An 18,043-nucleotide genomic window follows, 5' to 3' on the forward strand; every position below is an offset into this window, starting at 1 on the left:
GATTAGGATTACCACAACATGAGGAACTGTATTAAAGGGTCGTAGCATTAGGAAAGTTGATAATCACTGGACTAGATCTTTCTCAGATTGTTTTTAAAGGGTTGAATATGAAGTTATGAGAAAGGCCTGGATTTAAAAATGGAGAATAAGTCAGAGACTCTAGAGTTGTTTGCCTGTACAATTTATTGGTCCTTGGAGAGAATATTCCCATGTTATCATCAGAGCCAATTTCCCTAAAATATCTCATTCCCCAGACTCCAAAATACAAACTCCAAGTAAAATCTTTTTTTTTTTTTTAATTTATTTATTTATTATGTATACAGCATGTATGACTTCAGGCCAGAAGAGGGCACTAGATCTCATTACAGATGGTTGTGAGCCACCATGTGGTTGCTGGGAATTGAACTCAGGACCTCTGGAAGAGCAGTCAGTGCTCTTAACCTCTGAGCCATCTCTCCAGCTCCCGCAAGTAAAATCTTTAGGGGTGCTTGTCTCTATATGTGGGACACAGATTAATTAGTATCTTGGGTAATATTCCCCAAAAGAGATCCAAGATGTGTCATTTGGGTAAAATCCTTAATGTTATCTACCCAATGCCTACTCGTCTTAGCTGACATCATAGGTCCTCCAGGATGGGAACATTTCATTTCTCATAGATGGTGTTCCTCTTTCTTTGTGACTGGCTCATGTCAGGCCAAGTCCGTCTTGATTACTGTTGAGGAAACGGTTGTCAGCCAGGAAGGGGATCCCTACTTGTAAACTAAATATATAGATTTTTGTTACATAAGATTTAATTTGAAACAATGGAGAAGGTTAACCAAGATCCATGGGACAGCAGGAATTAGGGATCAGATTTTCTTTTGACTTTGGAAACTTTGATGATCAAGCTGATATTATGTTTAGCATCTTAATAAAGAGGTATTAATGAGAAGTCCCATTGACTAAACTTTAGAAATTGGGGTGGAAAGGTGGTGGAGTTGTATATTTAAATCCAGAGGCAACATCTGGAGGCTTCCAAGACTTAGTAGGGGTGAAAACAGGTCAGACACAGAAATTGCATCGTTGTGGGCTGAGAGAGCATGTTCTGAGCAGGGATTGTGAAAAATCTCATGGAGTCACATGTCCTGTTGCTTCCGTGAGGCTATGACTCAGGTAATTGGTGCATTGATGGCTGTGTTGCATTAGCATTTCTATTCCACTCCAAAAGTAAATGGAAATTTGATGGAATAAATTCCACTCCAACAGTAAACGGAAATTTTCCAGGGTTGGAAAAGGAAGTCTGATGAACTTGGCATGATCAATAGGCAATGTGCATGCCTGTGGGGACACGCCTTCCCTTTTCACTTCTCTTCTGTGCTTCTTCTGTCCACCAGGACCCGCTGAAGAAATTCCAGGTAAGATAACGCTGGGGCTTGAAGCATCCTGGAAAGCTTTGTCAGAAGTAGCTAGCTGTCAGCTTATGCTTTAAGTCAAAGGTGACATTTGGTCAGGATACGAAGAAGGCTTCCAGAGAAGAAAGAGAGAAGGTGGATTACAAATAGGGATAGAAAATTATTCAGAAAGGTTCCTAAGGTAGGAGGAGAGACAAGAGGCAGATGATGAAACACCTCTCCTATGGAGATTTATAGGTGAAGGAAGAGATGGAGGACTGTCTGTATGAACTGATTCAAAAGCTTGTGTGTCAATATCATGACTGTGTTGGACCAATCAGGGTAAATGTTGGGAAGGTGGATTTCATTTCTTCTTCTCCTCCTCTTCCTCTTCCTTCTCCTTCTTCTCCTTCCTTCCTTCCCTCCCTCCCTCTCTCTCTCTCTCTCTCTCTCTCTCTCTCTCTCTCTCTCTCTCTCTCTCTCTCTCTCGTGTGTGTGTGTGTGTGTGTGTGTGTGTGTGTGTGTGTGTGTGTGTGTTGAGACAGGGTCTCACTATAGAGCCCCAGCTTTCCTGGAACTCACTACATAGACCAGGCTGGCCTGGAACTCATAGAACTCTGCCTTCCTCTGCTTTGGAAGAGAGGGATTACAGGGATGTGCCATCACACTCAGCTGCTGCAGGATCTTGATTGCAATGGTTGTACCACGCTCAGAAGAGAGCATTTGCATCACTTTCCCTTATCTTCTGGCTCTCACTCCCACCCCTGTCCTTTCTTACACGATGTTTCCTGAGTCTTGGAAGGGGAGGAATAAATGTTGTTTTTAGGTGTGAGCACCCATTCTCAGTCCCCTGAGCAGCCAGGAGTGTTCATTCACTGCTATTCATTGCAAAAAACTTCTCTGATTAAGGTGGGGAGTAGGACATAAGCATAAATATTTAGAAGGCAGTTTGGGGTCAGAAATTCTGTTCTTATCTTATTTCCCCCTTTATATCCAGTTTCTTTAATATAAGATACTATCTTAACTATTGTCCAGATCCTTTCTGTTTGATAACAGGGTGACAAGCTGAGTATGGTAGTACACGCCTTTAATCTCCAGATGCAGAGGCAGGTAGATCTCTATGAGCTCTAGCCTGGTCTATGTAGTGAGTTCCTGGCTAGCCAGAGCTACATGGTGAGACCCTGTCTCAAAAAAAAAAAAAAATGATGACAATGGGAATGAAGTAACCATAAAACAATTTACAATATTAATATATAATATTCATAGGGGAATTATGAAGACATGCTTACAGTATTACAGTTTTTATTCTTACAAGTATACACATGATTATGAACGGTACTTATTTTTTAATTTTTTTTTGTGTGAGTGTGTGTATGTGTGTGTGTTCGCATGTATTAAAGAGCCTGAGGAGGCCAGAAGATTGGGTGTTGGGTTGCCTGGAGGTGGAGTTACTTGTGGTTGTGACCTGCTGTACACAGGTGTTGGGAACTGAGTTCTGGTCCTCTGAAACAGTAGCAAGTGCTCTTAACTGCCAAGCCATCTCTCCAGCCACCCCTTTTTTTGTAGAGTTATTTTTGTTTTTATTTATGCGTGTGTGTGTGTGTGTGTGTGTGTGTGTACATGTATGAGTGGTCCCTCTACCCATTCCATATTCATTTTTTTTTTTTTTTTGGTTTTTCGAGACAGGGTTTCTCTGTGTAGCTTTGCGCCTTTCCTGGAACTCACTTGGTAGCCCAGGCTGGCCTCGAACTCACAGAGATCCGCCTGGCTCTACCTCCCGAGTGCTGGGATTAAAGGCGTGCGCCACCACCGCCCGGCCTCCATATTCATTTTGTCCACAATTGATCATGTTTTCTTGTCTAATAAGGTGATTCAAATCCAGATTTCTGAAGTATCTGGGCCATTCACATTCCTGTGTGAACTGGGGTTAAGTTTCCTATTTTTTCCATTTTCATGTGTTTGCACATGTGTGGATATGTGTGTGGGTGTGCACACGTGTATGTAGATGCATGTGCTTGTGGAGGCCCATAGCTGATGCTGGGAATCATTCTCAATTGCTCTTGCACATTACTCACGGAGGCAAGGCATCTCAATCAAATCCAAACTTGGCAATACGGCTAGTCTTGTTGGTTACCCTGCTCTGGGGATCTCCCGTCTCCACTTTTCAGGGTTGAAATTGCAGGTGGGCTGCTATCACCACCTGATATATACATGGGTTCTGAGAATCTGAACTCTGGTCATCATACTCCTAAGTGCTCTAACCACAGAGAAACCTCCCCAGTCCCCAGTCCCCAGTTTTCTACTAACTTGTGTCATAGGTCACAAACCTCCAGATTTCAGACAAGTTCTTCCTCATTCTGACTGCACAGCAACTTCATTTCTCTTGCTAAGTCTGTAGAAACCATTCCAAGCCACTAGAGCACTGATTCTCAACCTGAGGGTCATGACCCCTTTGAGGGTTGAATGACCCTTTCACAGGGGTCGCCTAAAATTATTGGAAAACACAGATATTTATATTATAATCCATAACAGTATTAAAATTACAGTTATGAAGTAACAATGAAAATGTTATGGTTGGGAGAAGGGGTCACCACATGAGGAACTGCATTAATGGGTTGCAGCATTAGGAAGGTTGAGAACCACTGCTCTAGCAATCTCCCCCACAGAAACCTCCCCTAGAGCAATCATCTATAAAGCAGGATGACTGTCAAGTCTCACTAAGTGGAACACTACTGTGTGCCCTTACAGAAAAGTTCTCCTCATTGGAACTAAGACTTCTAAAGTGCAGGGACAGGAAGATAACTGATTTTAAGGAAGATTAAAAACATTTTTTGAGACACGTTTTTACTATGGAGCCCTTGCTAGCCTGGAACTCACTATGTAGACCAGGTTAGCCTGGAACTCACAGAGATCCACCTGTCTTTGCCTCCTGAGTACTGGGATTAAAGGATTGAGCCACCACTACTCCTGGCTAAAAGATTTTATTTTTAAGTGTGTGTGTGTGTATGTATGTATGTATGTATGTATGTATGTATGTATGTATGTATGTATGTATGTATATCTGTGCCAGGGTCTGGTGAGTCCACAAGAAGGTGTCATATCCCCTGCTGTTAGTTAGAGGTGATTCTGAGCCACAGTGTGGGTGCTGGGAACCAAACTTTGGTCTTCTGCAAGAGCAGTCTGAGCTCTTAAATTTTTCAAAAAAGATTTATTCTTATTTTATTTGTATGAGTGTTTTACCTGCACGTGTGTATGTGTACTACACATGTGCCTTATACCTGAGAAAGTCAGAAGAGGACGTTGGATCCCCTGGCACTGAAGTTGTAGATGGTTGTGAGCCACTATGTGGGTGCTAAGAACTGAATCCAGGTGCTCCGCAAGAGCAACAAATGCTCGTAAACACTGAGTTATCTCTCTAGTCCTGTTGCTTTTTTAATTACAATTTATTTACTTATTTATCTATCTATCTATCTATCTATCTATCTATCTATCTATCTATTTATTTATTTATTTATTTGTGCATGTGTGTAGGTAAGTGTGGTGGTGATGGTGGTGGTGTGTGGGTATGTGCATGTGTGTGTGTGTGCATGTGTGTGTTTACTCCTATGCCACCATGAGCATATGGAGGTCAGAAGACAACTCTTTCAAGTTAGTAGTCTTCTCTTTTATCATGTGGGTCATAGGCACTGAACTTATGTCATTAGGCTTGGCAGCAGGTGCCTTTACCAACTGAGTCATATCTCTGGCTCCTAGTTAGAGATTTTATAATGAGAGGACTCATTCCTATTTGTATCCATTAAGTCCTTGGAGTCCTGTTCTGAGATTCTGGGCTGTAGGAGAAACAGAAGTATGAATCGACTGTTGGCTTAGAGTATTACCTCATCCCAGATGACACTGCCTGCAAGACAAGGCATTGCATTAGCAGTCGTGACAGTTGAGTCTTCACAGGCATCACCAGCCTACTAGGTTAGTTGTACCAGGATGCAGAAGGTCCTATAGTAAGTAAGAGTAATGAAGGGCTGGGGTGATGGCTCAGTTAATAAAGAGCTTTCTGCACAAGACTGAGGGCCCGAGTTTGGTCCCACATCACATCCTGACACCATGGTGGCATGTGCTTGCAATTCATCACTAGGAGTTGGAAACAGGCAAAATTCTAGCTTAGCCTAATTGGCTAGCCTCGGGCCCCAGTAAGAGACCCTGTCTCAAAACACAAGGTGTATGGCTCCCAAAGATCATTGAGGTTGATTGTTGGCCTCTATGCTCAGAAGTGTGTATCTACATCAGCACATCTTACACGTACCTCCTATCTCCCAAGACTGATAAATTCCATGAGCATCAGCTGATTTCGACACCTGGTCTTTTGTGAAATGAGCTCTTTTGTCAGGAGTAATGCTGCAGGGAGTACCAAAGCCATGAATAATCACGTGTCTATAGATGATCGCTTTGGCAGCAGAGGAGCAGACATGGAAAGCTAGTCCAAAGAAAGCATCTACTGTGGTAAGAACGAAGTGCTGTCCCTTTGAGTAACCAATCTGCTACCACTTAGCCATGTGTTTACCTAGGGAATGGTGCCATACTGGAGACTTGATGGCGATCTTGGTTGCTGTCAGACTTGGCCATCACTGTTGGCTTCAGTCAGCTTGGCCTTGATGAGAAGAATTCCATTTTGCCGAATTCATGTGAAATATTTATCTTTGTTACTTCATTGACAGATTCATTGAGAATTGATAGGAATGCCTGAGAAAAAGGGGGCCTGATGTCCATAGGACATCTCAGCTCTTCTTAAAAAGCAATGATTCATTCTGTGGATAATCCTGTGTGTTCACACTGGGCAGTGGTGACCCACGCCTTTAATCCCAGCACTTGGGAGGCAGAGGCAGGTGGATCTCTGTGAGTTTGAGGACAGCCTGGTCTACAGAGTGAGTTCTAGAAAAAAAAAGAAAAGAAAAGCCTATTCCTCTGTGTGTGTGTGTGTGTGTGTGTGTGTGTGTGTGTGTGTGTGTGTGTGTTCGGGTGTGTGCGCGCACATGCGCTCGCGTGAGCATGTGAGAGTGCTTGTACAGGCCAGAAATCAATGCCAGATGTCTTCCACTGTATGATTTTGATACAAAGTCTCTCGCTGAACCTGAGGCTCACTGATTTTAGCTAGACTGGCTAGCTAGTGAGCCCAGGGAAGCCCCTGTCTCCACTTTCCTAGGTCTGGGATTACAGTGCACGGCACTCTTCCTGGCTTTTGACATGGGTTCTGTGGACTGGACTAGCTGTAAGCCTTTTACTGACTGAGCCATCCCATCAACCCCTCATGTGATTTTTATGCATGCACATCAATCCAAATAAAAAATTAGGTTATAAACAGGGCATCTGACTCAATTAGAAGAATTTACCACATCCAACACAGAAATAACAAATGTTGTGTAGTCCTCTGGGCAAAGGGTCAGCATGACTTTGGCTGTGTGATTTTTTTTTTTTTTGAGACAGGGTTTCTTGGTTGTGTGATATTACATTCATTGGGAGATTCAGCATTATGGAAGATGTGTGTATGTTCCACATTGACAACTGGATGAACTCTGGTGTTTCTATGATGTCAACTTGGCTGGATGAGTTACATTTCCCAAATTGTCATTTTAATGTGTTTCCGGCTAAAGATGGGGTCACAGAGGACATTTCTGGGACATGCAAGAGCAGGAAGGAAGAAAGCCCTTTTTAGTTTACTCATGTGTTGCTGATAGGTTGGCTTACTTAATTTGTGTGGAACAACACCTGGTTCTAGAATGTTCTATGTTCTTCAGAGTCCTCTTTTAGATATTTGGACTTCTGAGATGGTTGTGTGCCTTAAGATCCATTAAGAATTTCCCCAAAGGGAGGCTGGAGGGGCAGGAGGAGGGAAGAAGGGGATCTGTGATTGGTATGTAAAATGAATAAAAAAATTTCTTAATAAAAAAAAAGAATTTCCCCAAATCCTACAACATGCCCTCACCACAGATTTCAGAGGCAGTAAGAGCTGACATTGGCTTTCGTGTGATTACAGAGCATGTTTGTGGGTTCTAACCTGTCTTTTAACTGATATTCTTTTGACCGATTTCCTTTCCTGGTTGTCCATCCTATGGTTTGTGTGTGTGCGTGTGCATGTGTGTACATACACGAGATTGCAAGAGTATATGTGTGTGTGTGTGTGTGTGTGTGTGTGTGTGTGTGTGTTTGGTGTAAGTGCATGTAAGTGTGCATGCACACTCAGAGCCCACAGAGTGCTGGGATGTTCCTCTATTGTTCTCCACCTGGATAGTGTTGAATCTGATACTTTCTCAAGTGGGCAGGAACATGGAGTTGAAAGGTCAGTGTCCCTGGGTAAGAAGTGACTCTGATACCACTTCTTTTAGGGGCTGAGGTCTGGAGTGAAAATAAAAGAAGCCATGGGGAAGGAGGAGGTCAATGTGAGTACGGAGGATGGGAGGTGTTGTGGGTGAACCTGTGCATGGCTATCTGTGCTTACTGCTCCTCCTTTGTGTGTGTGTGTGTGTGTGTGTGTGTGTGTGTGTGTGTGTGTGTGTGTGACTAGTTCCAGCCTGGGGAATCTTTTCCAGTCATATTCATGGGGCTGCTCAGGTAAAGCACTCCACCTCATTGGTCTGTAATATCTCACTGACCTGCACTGTCCTTGTAATAGTCCATGATGTCTTTCAGGGTCACGAGGAAGATCTCCTCCCTGGCCCTCTGAAGCTGGCTCTCCTTCTCCCAGTCCTCCATTCCTTCTACCTGGCTCCAAGGCCCCACGGGCTCCGCCTTCCTGCTGTTGCTGTCATAGTGGAAGAAGGCCTGGTCATTGAGAAACGCGGTGGCTTGAAACCTGGGGATGCCTTTGCTGGGCCTGGACAAGCCGGTGTAGAGGAAGATCAGAGAATAAGGCCCTGCGGAAGAGGGGAAGATTCTGAGGGGTGGGGTTCATGCCCAGGAGACCCACTGGGGAGGACCCAGCCATGGAGCTTCTTCCTCTGCTTTTACTGCCGCCTCACACTGTGGGAGGTTCACTCATGTGAAGGGGCGCTGTTTCTCCTGGGGATGCCATGTCAGAAACTGTTCTGTGTGTTGTCTCTACACTGTATCCTCTAGTTTGCATGTAAAATTATTTCTGTGTGTGTGTGTGTGTGTGTGTGTGTGTGTTTGTGTGTGTGTGATATGTATGTGTTCTTGTGGGTGTGAGCACATGTGCATGATGTAGAGGTCAGAGGTCAAGTTGGGATGTCTTCCTTTATAGCTTTCTATCTTTTTAAAAAATTGTGTCTATTTGTGTGTGTGTGTGTGTGTGTGTGTGTGTGTGTGTGTGTGACTGTGTGTGCATAAGCATGCACATGCCACTGTGTGTATAGCAGTCAGAGGACAGCTTGTAGGAGTTGGTTCTCTCTATCATGTGGGTCCTAGGGATCAAATTTAGTTATCTGGCTTGGTGGTAAGTACTACTACTTCTGAGCCATGTCTCTGGTCTGACATCTTATTTTTTTGGACCTGGAGTTCATCAGTTCAGGCAGGTTGGGCCATAAATGAACTCTAGGGATCTGCCTCTACCTGTCAGTCTATCTACCTATCATCTATCTACTATCTATCTATCTATCTATCTATCTATCTATCTATCTATCTATCTATCATATATTCATCCATCTACCCATTACCTGTCTATATCTTCCTGTCTATCTATTCATTCAGCCATCATCTATCTACCTATCCCTGTTTATATCTTTGCATCCATCCATGCACCCATGCATCCATGCATCCATCCATCCATCCATCTATCTACCTGTACATCTATCCCATTAGTTCTGTTCTCTTGAGGCCCCTTACTAATTCATATTTTTGGTATAGAATATACTTAACATTAAAAAATCTTTATTTAAAAAATTATATATACTGTACATGTGTGCAATATGCAAAGAGGCCAGAAAAGGGTGTCAGATCTCTTGGGGCTAGCGTTACAGGCAGTTATAAACTACCAAGTGGATTCTGGGAACTAAACCACAGGTCCTCTGCAAGAGCAACAAGTGCTCATAAGCGCTGAGCCCTCTTTACAGCCCCTTTAGAACATACTTAACATTCTAAAGACAGTGCCTTATTATAAAACAGACATAAATAACTATGTAACATTCTGGGAATGCACTAAGTTTTTAAACTGGTGCAGTTTGAAATCTTCATCCAAAATTTTGTGTGCAGCAAACAGCCTCATTCCCTGTCCTGGAACTGACTGTGGATCTCACTGGTTCCCCGCTGCCTCATCTCACTGCGGAGGAAGGTCCTGGTTTCCTCTCTTCTAGCCTGCCTCTGTATTTTTCCCCTGGGATCTTAGAAGAGGGGCAAGAGAGAAAGTAGAGGAAATTCATGAGGTCCGTATTCAGTTCCACTGTCTGACTCTGGGCAGGTCACTTTGCCTCTCTGGGTATACTTTTCCCATGTGAAAAAAAAAGTCTTTTGTGTGTCTATGTGGGTGGGTGTGCTCATGGGTATGTCACAGAGTGCAGGTGGGTCAGAGGACACGCTTGGATGTCAATCCTGCCTTCCACCTTGTTTGTTGCTGCGCAAGCCATGTTAGCTGGCCTATGGGCTTCTGGGGGATTCTTCTGCCCTGCCTCCTGTCTTGCCATAGGAAAGCTGAGATTGTAGACAGATGTGACCACATCTGGATTTCCGTGGGTCCTAGGGATCTGAACTTGAGTCCTCAAGATCATACTGAACCACCCCCCAGCCCTGATCCTCCTGCTTCCAGCTCCCATGTGGTGGGATGACAGGAATGAGACACATGGCTTGTGTGGTGCTGGGATAGTGAACCCCAGGCTTCATGCATACACAGCAGGCACCCTATGGACTGAGCTACACCGCTAGCCCTCAGATTCATGTTCCTTAAGGTCTCATTTAACACAAGTCCAGTGACTTCCAGAATGCTTCTACAAGGGTGATCTAGGTTAACTGGTAACTTTGCAAACTGGTTTAAAACTGGTTTACCACTGCACATATGGGAATCCCAGGTGCACGAGGGATCCTTCTTATGGCCCAGCATTCTGTTCTCTGCCTTCCCCTTATTTCTCCCCCAGTCTTCCTCTGTTTTGCCCACTCACCAGTCTCCTGAAGGACTGCAGGACCCAGAAGGAGAGGCAGGGACAGCAGGACAGGCACCATTGCTACTATAGTGCCCGGGAGGAAAGTCTACACAGCGAACATGGCTCTTTCCGTGAGGCCTGGCATCCTGCCCAGGGGAGGTGATTCCACAGCCAATGAGAGAGCTTAGAGGAATTCCTCCTCAGACAGCGTTGAAGACAGACACACAAACCGGCTGGGCAGAGGTGTGCTCACAGGCTTCACACACAGGGGCTGCTGAGAGCTGAGAAAGCCAGCCTAAGGACAGAGACCTTCTGTGTCCCTCAGATGAAAGAACGGCAGTGGGGTGGAGGAGTGTACAGCAGGTGGTAGATAGCTTGAAGGTGTGCCGTTCTTACAGTATACGGTGACATCCCCTACCCTGGTGTCAGCAGGAGGATTTGGATATTGCTAAGACCATGTTGTAAGAATGAATTCTTCCTTCTACAAAAGTTCTGAATATGTCCAAAGTGTGGGCAAGATGTACTCTGGAAGATTACATCTCGTGAATTCAAGGGAAAACCTAAACACACCCTCGAGGTTCCCTTGCTTCAAGTAGACTTCATTGACTGACTGATCTAGACAGGATCTCACGTATCCTGAGCTGACCTTCAACTTCCTACGTGGTTGACAATGATTCTAATGCTTCTACATCCCAAGCCCTGGGATTACAGGCATGAGACACTACACTTGCTTTATGTGGTGCTGGGGATGGAACCTTTGCGCATGCTAGGCAAACACTCTGCCAACTGCACTACATCCCAGCCCCTTCGTTGACTTTAAAGACCACTAATTTTTGTAAGTCACATGGTTGAACAATATAGTCTCCCACTAGCTTTGCTATGAAGGCGAGAAAGCCACCAAATATCCTTTGTACCCTTGTTTACACAGAGACAAGATTCACAGAGAGGGAAACAAAAGGTGTCTGCTAAACAAAAGTCGGATTAGGGCTAGGTGCTGCTCTCTGGAGCCAGGCCCCGTGCAGCCAGCAGGAACGCTGCCACAGGGGAGGGAGGAAGAGAGGGAGGGAATTCCTAACTATCCTGGAATTCCTAACTACCTTGCCACCCTCCTGTCTAAGACAAATCCCTTTAAAAGCCTCACACCTGCAGCTCTTTTCAGGGTGGTTTTTTTTTTTTTTTTTTTTTTTTTTTTTTTTTTTTTTTTTTTTTTTTTTTTTTTCAGGGTGGTCTTTGCAGCAGTGGCCTCCACCATTTATTTATTTATTTTTTCCTTTTGAGAAATTTTCTTTTTCCTTATCCATGACCAATAAAGCAAACTTTGGTGCTGCGTGCCTTAGTTATCCTTTAAGCACGAGTCAGGAGTTCTTCTGGAATCCAGGGCTGGGGCTGAAGACAAGCGAACACTATTTCCTCCCCACCAATGGATACCACACGCACCGTGAAACTTGCTTTTTTTTTGTTTGTTTGTTTTTGTTTTTTTTTTTAGTTTTTTTTTTGGCTATTGACCTTTATGGATGTTGCAAGTGTTGTTCCTTTACTGTTTGCTTTCACCAGCTTGCCTGCATGGCTGTTTATTTCAGGAGGATGTCTGGGTTACCACGTGTGGGCTGCTGGGGACTGCATGCTCTGTGTGTGTGTGTGTGTGTGTGTGTGTGTGTGTGTGTGTGTGTGTTGTGCATGCGCATATGCATTTGTGTGGGGGCCAGAGCTGATGTCTTGTGTCTGCCTCAGTTACTCCCCACTTTATATTGAGACAGGATCTCTCACTGAACCTGAACCTCACAGGTTTGTCTTGACTGGCTAGCCAGCAAGCCCAGGTATCCCCCTGTCTCAGCCTCCCCAGTCCTGGCATTACACATATGTGCTGCTTGCTTGAATTTGAGTCCTAATATCTACATAGCAAGCACTTTAGTGGCAGCTGTCTCCCCAGATGACAGTCTATGCTTTTATGCATCTTTCCGGGCCCACATGCCCACCCGCTCTGCAGCTAAGCTGGGAGAGAACCCATCCTTCCTACTCTCCAACCTTGGCTAAGGCGCTTCAGAAGCAGAACAAACCACACTGCTTAGACTTAGTCACCTAATGGGCCACCCGCAGCTCTCCAGGGTCAGCAAGGAGCAAGCTTCATCCTGTTCCTTGGAGATCACACTGAGATCTCCTCTGTAAATCTCAGCTCAGAAGCCTTCTACCACACCTCATACATGGGAACAGAGTTGGAGGTTGGTGTTGGCGAGTGTGTCCCCTGCAGAACTTAACTGTGGACCACTGAAAAGAGTCATCAAAGCTTTGGTAGCATTCTGATGCAACCCTGCTTCAATCAATGGGAGCAATCGACTTGCCATCCCCTCCTCCACCCATGTAGATAAAGGATCCATCCAGCTCAAGAGTGGACATGTGAGGAGGAGGCAGTTTGCCGTAGTCATATGCTCCCTGAATGTTTTTGCTGGCTGTGTCAAGAATGCAGCACCTGGGGCTGGAGGGATGGCTCAGTGGGTAGTACTTGGGAACCTGAGTTCAGATTCCCAGCACCCATATAAAGTTGGGTGTGGCTGTGCACACCTGTGATCCAGCACTAGGGGTCAGAGTCAGGACCACCATGGGAATGGGTGGGTAGGGGCTGTTGGAGGCTTTGTAAGCAGCCAGGTTAGCTGGCCAGCTCCTGGTTCAATGACAGGCCTTGGCTTAAAAACAAGCAAGGAGCCAGGCGTGGTGGCACATACCTTTAAGCTGGCACTGGGAGGTAGAGGCAGGCAGATCTCTGAGTTTGAGGCCAGCCTACCCTACATAGCAAGTGATAGGCCAGCCAGGGCTGCACAGTAAGACCCTGTTGCTCCCAACAAAACAGGCTATAAGGTGGAGCAGTGACTGAGGGAGACAGTCTGAAGTTGACCTCAGGCTTCCACAAATGCCTGCATGGGTGATCACACCTGCACACACGAGCGTATACACTCATAACACCACACCCACACATTCACACCCACACATGAATGCAAGACCCTGTCTGTTCTTCATCCAGGTCATTTCTCAGAGAACGGTTTGAAGTGGAGTTTTCCCAGGGGACAAGATGCTGACTCCCTTTGCAAAAAGAGCCGGTGTCCTTACTGCTGTCTGCAAGCACATGATCTCACCAAGACCGATATTTCTAGACTACAACATAAATCTTTCCAGGGTTCATCTGGCCTCAGAGAGACATTGTTAGAACTTTAGGGGCCTAAGGGAACTTTGGCCAAGAAAGACGCACGTGTTGCAGCAGATGTCTCAGTCTGTAGGTCTTTCTTTCTCACCCTGTCTCCTGTCTCTGAGGTGTTCTGGAAACAGTAGCAGGTTAATTTACTGGTTCGTAATTCCGGACCCTGAGAAGCACCCACACTAGGGGACGATCCTATGCCCCCATTGCTCACCTTCTGCAGGCATTGGGGTTCTTGAGGGTGGAAAAAGCTTTGACTTGAGTCAACCAACTCACCTGTGATGGAACGGTGGGATTAGGGTTGGTCAGCGCCTCCCCTCCTCCACCCAACCCCCCAACCCCGCACATTTAAGCGAAGGGAGAAATTTCAGAAATAATTAAAGACAATGTGGCCTTGGCTGTGGGCTTGCTATAACCGCTAGGGAAGGAGCACAAAATTAAATTCCACTGTAACTGCTCCAAGTGGTCGCTAGGTGGCGCCATATCCTGGCTGGGACCTGGACAACTCTCAGGGCCCGAGAGCAAGAACACTGCGGTGTAATTTACCTCAACTGATGCTCTCAGGATGCACCCGCCAGCAGGCAAAGGCCTCTATGGGGACGTGCGGGTGGTGCAGGGACGTACTTTTGTCTGGATTTATTCTTCCTGACTTTACATTTTGGAGAATAACCTTAGATGATTGCAGAACTTTTCCAAGCCCGGCCCTTCAGATGGAACAATCAAGGCAGGCGCCCTCTGTCACTGAGTTACATCCCTAACCTCTTTCTCCTCCCCTCCCTTCCTCCTCTTTATCACCTCCGTTCCCCTTTCCCCTCCCTCCCCTCTTCTCCCCTTCTCCTTCTTTGACTTCTCCTTTGCCCCCCTCCTCTTCCCCACCACCTTCCTCTTGTACCTTCTTTTCCTTTTCCTCTTCATCTCCTTTTTATTTTGAGGCTTATGTAGCTCAGGCTAGTCTCCAGCTTGCACTCCCCCTGACCCCCTGCACCAGCAGCTGGGTTAAAGGCCTACACCACCAGGCTTTGCTGGATCCCCAGTTGTCTGTCCAAAAACGTGTCATAGAGGTGTTTGGTCCTGGGGTTCCAAGGCTTCCACACTGGGCTCTGCTCAGTGTGGGAAGAGCAGAGCCTGAACCCTGGATTCCTCTTGGATCTCTGGTGCGGCTTTATTAGACAAACTTTACTATTCCTGCGGCATCCACCCTTAAACCCACGTTTTAGCCTCCAAGGGATTCGGTTGGAACTGAGGCGGGGAAGGAACCTGACATCCCTTCACTGCTTTCTAGCCCAGTTCTCCCCGGCTCCAGTTGCAGCTGAGTTTGAAATCCGGCAGGCTTTAAAAATTATGGCTTTTCCCCTTAAACATTTGTAAAATTACTGGAGCTGGGGATATGGCTCAGTTGGTAGAGTGCTTGGCCCTGGGTACCGTCTCCCACATCTGTACTGTACGGAACTGGGTATGGTTGTGCATGTTGGGGAAGTAGAGGCAGGAGTGTGTGTGTGTGTGTGTGTGTGTGTGTGTGTGTATGTTGTGTAGGTGCACACATGTGCAGGTGCTCATGCCTGTGTATGTGTGCAGAGGTCAGAGGAGGCTGTTGGGTGCCCTGCCTTATCACTCCCTGCCACATTTCCCTGAGACAGGGATTCTCACTGAACCTGAAGCCAGGTCAGCAGGCCCAGATCTTTTTCTCTCCACCCACCCAGTGGGTGTTGAAGCTACAGACAGTGTTGAGGTGACAAAAATGCATAACCACTCTTAGTTTTTCCTGTGGGTGCTGGGGATTCAGACTCAAGTCCTCATGCTCACACAATAAACACTCTTAACCTCTGAGCCATCTCCTCAGCCTCAGCCCTGCTTACTTAGTGTGTATGTGTGTGTGTGTGTGTGTGTGTGTGTGTTTGTGTGTGTGTGTGTGTGTGTGTGTATTTGTAGGTCAGAGGTTGATAACAGTCCCTTTCCATCTTATTTTTTGAGACAAGGTCTCTCTCACTGACCCCACTTCGTGGCTAGTCTGACTGGTGAGTGAACCCCAGGAATCCTCCTGTGTTTTCCTCCTTGGTGCTGGGACTATAGGTGTTCACTGCCATGCTTAGCTTTTTGTGGAGGGGTGGGGGATCTGAACTCAGGTCCTCAAACTTGCATGGCAAGCACTTTACCAACGGAGGCATTTCCCTAGCTTCTTAATTTTTTGATATAAGCATATAAAGCAATATGGTTCATTATGACATTTTATCACATAATTTGCTTCCGTCGATCCTTCTCCCTCTCCACTCTGTCTCTCCACTCCTTGACCCCTCCTATGCCCAGTGGTTCCCTTTGCCCTTTCAGGTCACGTGCGTTATTTCACCTCACTCTTCTCTTCTCAAAACTTCTTTTTCCACTCTTGTGGTTTCCTTTCTAGTTTCATGAACTATACCAACACTAGCATCCACATAAATACACACATACAAAGATCCAAATATTGGAGAGAACACACCATGTTTGTCTTTGTGAATTTGGGCTATTTTGTTTAATCTAATAATTTCCAGATTTCTGTGTGATGATAGGACCAGGCCTAGCCAGAATGTTTTCTAGGGCTAGACTTGTTAAGTTGTATCTAGTTCTGCATGTTCTGCCACTTAGCTTTTGCTGACTGGCCCTGAACACCTCTTCCTCCATGTATCTCTCACTCTTCCTAAGACCTGGTGTGAAAAAGAAAGGGACGGAGAGAGGAAAGATCCCTCCTTCTATTGTGTGTGTGTGTGTGTGTGTGTGTGTGTGTGTGTGTGTGTGTGTGTGTATAGAGGTTCTAGGCCAGTAGTTCTCAACATTCCTAATGCTGTGACCCTTTAATACAGTTCCTTACAATGCCCCTCCCCCCCCCCGCAACTATACAATTATTTTTGTTGCCACTTCATAACTGTAATCTTGTTTTCTACTACTATGAACTGGAATGTAAATATCTGTGTTTTTTTTATAGTCTTAGGCAACTCCTGTGAAAGGGATGGTGTACCTTGAAGGGGTCGTGACCCATGGGTTGAGAATCACCATTCTAGGCTGTATGCTTCTTTCTACTGCTTACCCTTGGGTGATGCCTGCTCCCTGAGTACCCAGCTACTCCAGGTCTTGGCACACATCACTAACATCTGGCTGTGGGTGGAGGCTGGTCTCATCTGGTGGGAAGAGAGGGGACAGCAGGGACATTGTTGGTGGCATAAAGCAGTGCAGTGAAAGCTTCCTGGCACCGAGCCTAAGAAAGTTATTATGAAAGAGAAGTTTGTCTTGGTGTTTTAACGTCTCGACAGCAGCTTAGAAATAAATAGGCGGAACATCTCTCCCTCCAGCCTTCGGGGCCAACTGCAGCCTCCTCTCCTGAGACCCACACTGACCTGGGCTGTGGGCATTTATAAATAGAGCCATTGAGGAATCAGGGGGAAATTCCTGCACCCTTGAGAAATGTTCTTATTGCTGGGTCCTGGTCATCTACCCACTTCCCACCCCCAGTGCAGACATTTTTAACTCTCTGGCTGGACTATCTGTGTAACCCCAAATGGCGGGTCACCCCTCTTAGTTTCCAAGTGCTTGCTTACCATGAGCAGAGGTGAGGTGTACTTGACTCAGTGGATCCTTCCTAAGAAGTGGTTTAGCAAATGGGGAAAATAGGATTCTTGACCTTTCATTTCTTTCCATTTGGCCTCTTCCAGTCGCTGTTCCAGACCTCTACCCCTCCTTTTAGGGTGAGCTTCGTTCGCTTACCCCTTTCCAGATCTCAGTGGGACCTCCACTTGCCACGACACGTGCAGCTCGAGCACGAAATCTGATGAAGGACACTGAGGTTAAACAGCACTCTAGACACCCAGTTTCAGTTCGTCAGGGAAGCAGCTCTCTTTATTCATACCAACATGGGCTTATATGCACCTCTAACAGCAGGGGTCAAGGAATGGTTACTCTGTATCCAGAGGCAAGCCGGACACTGTTTTCCAAACAGGAAAAACCACAGGGGAACTGATCCCCAGCACCCTCTGGAACCCAACTGCACATTTTTCACACAAACAACTTAACTGGGACAGGACAAAAAAAAGGGCATTTAAAATGAAGGCAGCAAATTTACTGCTGCTGACATTTGATTTCCAAATAGAATCAGGAAGGATTCAAATTTCAGGTAATTGAAGTAAGTTGTGAAAATTTAGGAGAAAGGAATCTAGACATGGTAGCTTTTAAGGCCAAAACTCAGGAGGTAGAGACAGGCAGATCTCTGAGTTGAGGCCATGCTGGACAGCAGAGAAGCCCTGTCTCAAAAGCAAACAATCATTCAGTATAATGCCGGGCGGTGGTGCCGGCGCACGCCTGTAATCCCAGTACTCGGGAGGCAGAGCCAGGCGGATCTCTGTGAGTTCGAGGCCAGCCTGGGCTACCAAGTGAGTTCCAGG

The sequence above is a fragment of the Peromyscus eremicus genome, unplaced genomic scaffold (genome assembly GCF_949786415.1).
Source record: "Peromyscus eremicus unplaced genomic scaffold, PerEre_H2_v1 PerEre#2#unplaced_113, whole genome shotgun sequence".
Taxonomy (NCBI): domain Eukaryota; kingdom Metazoa; phylum Chordata; class Mammalia; order Rodentia; family Cricetidae; genus Peromyscus; species Peromyscus eremicus.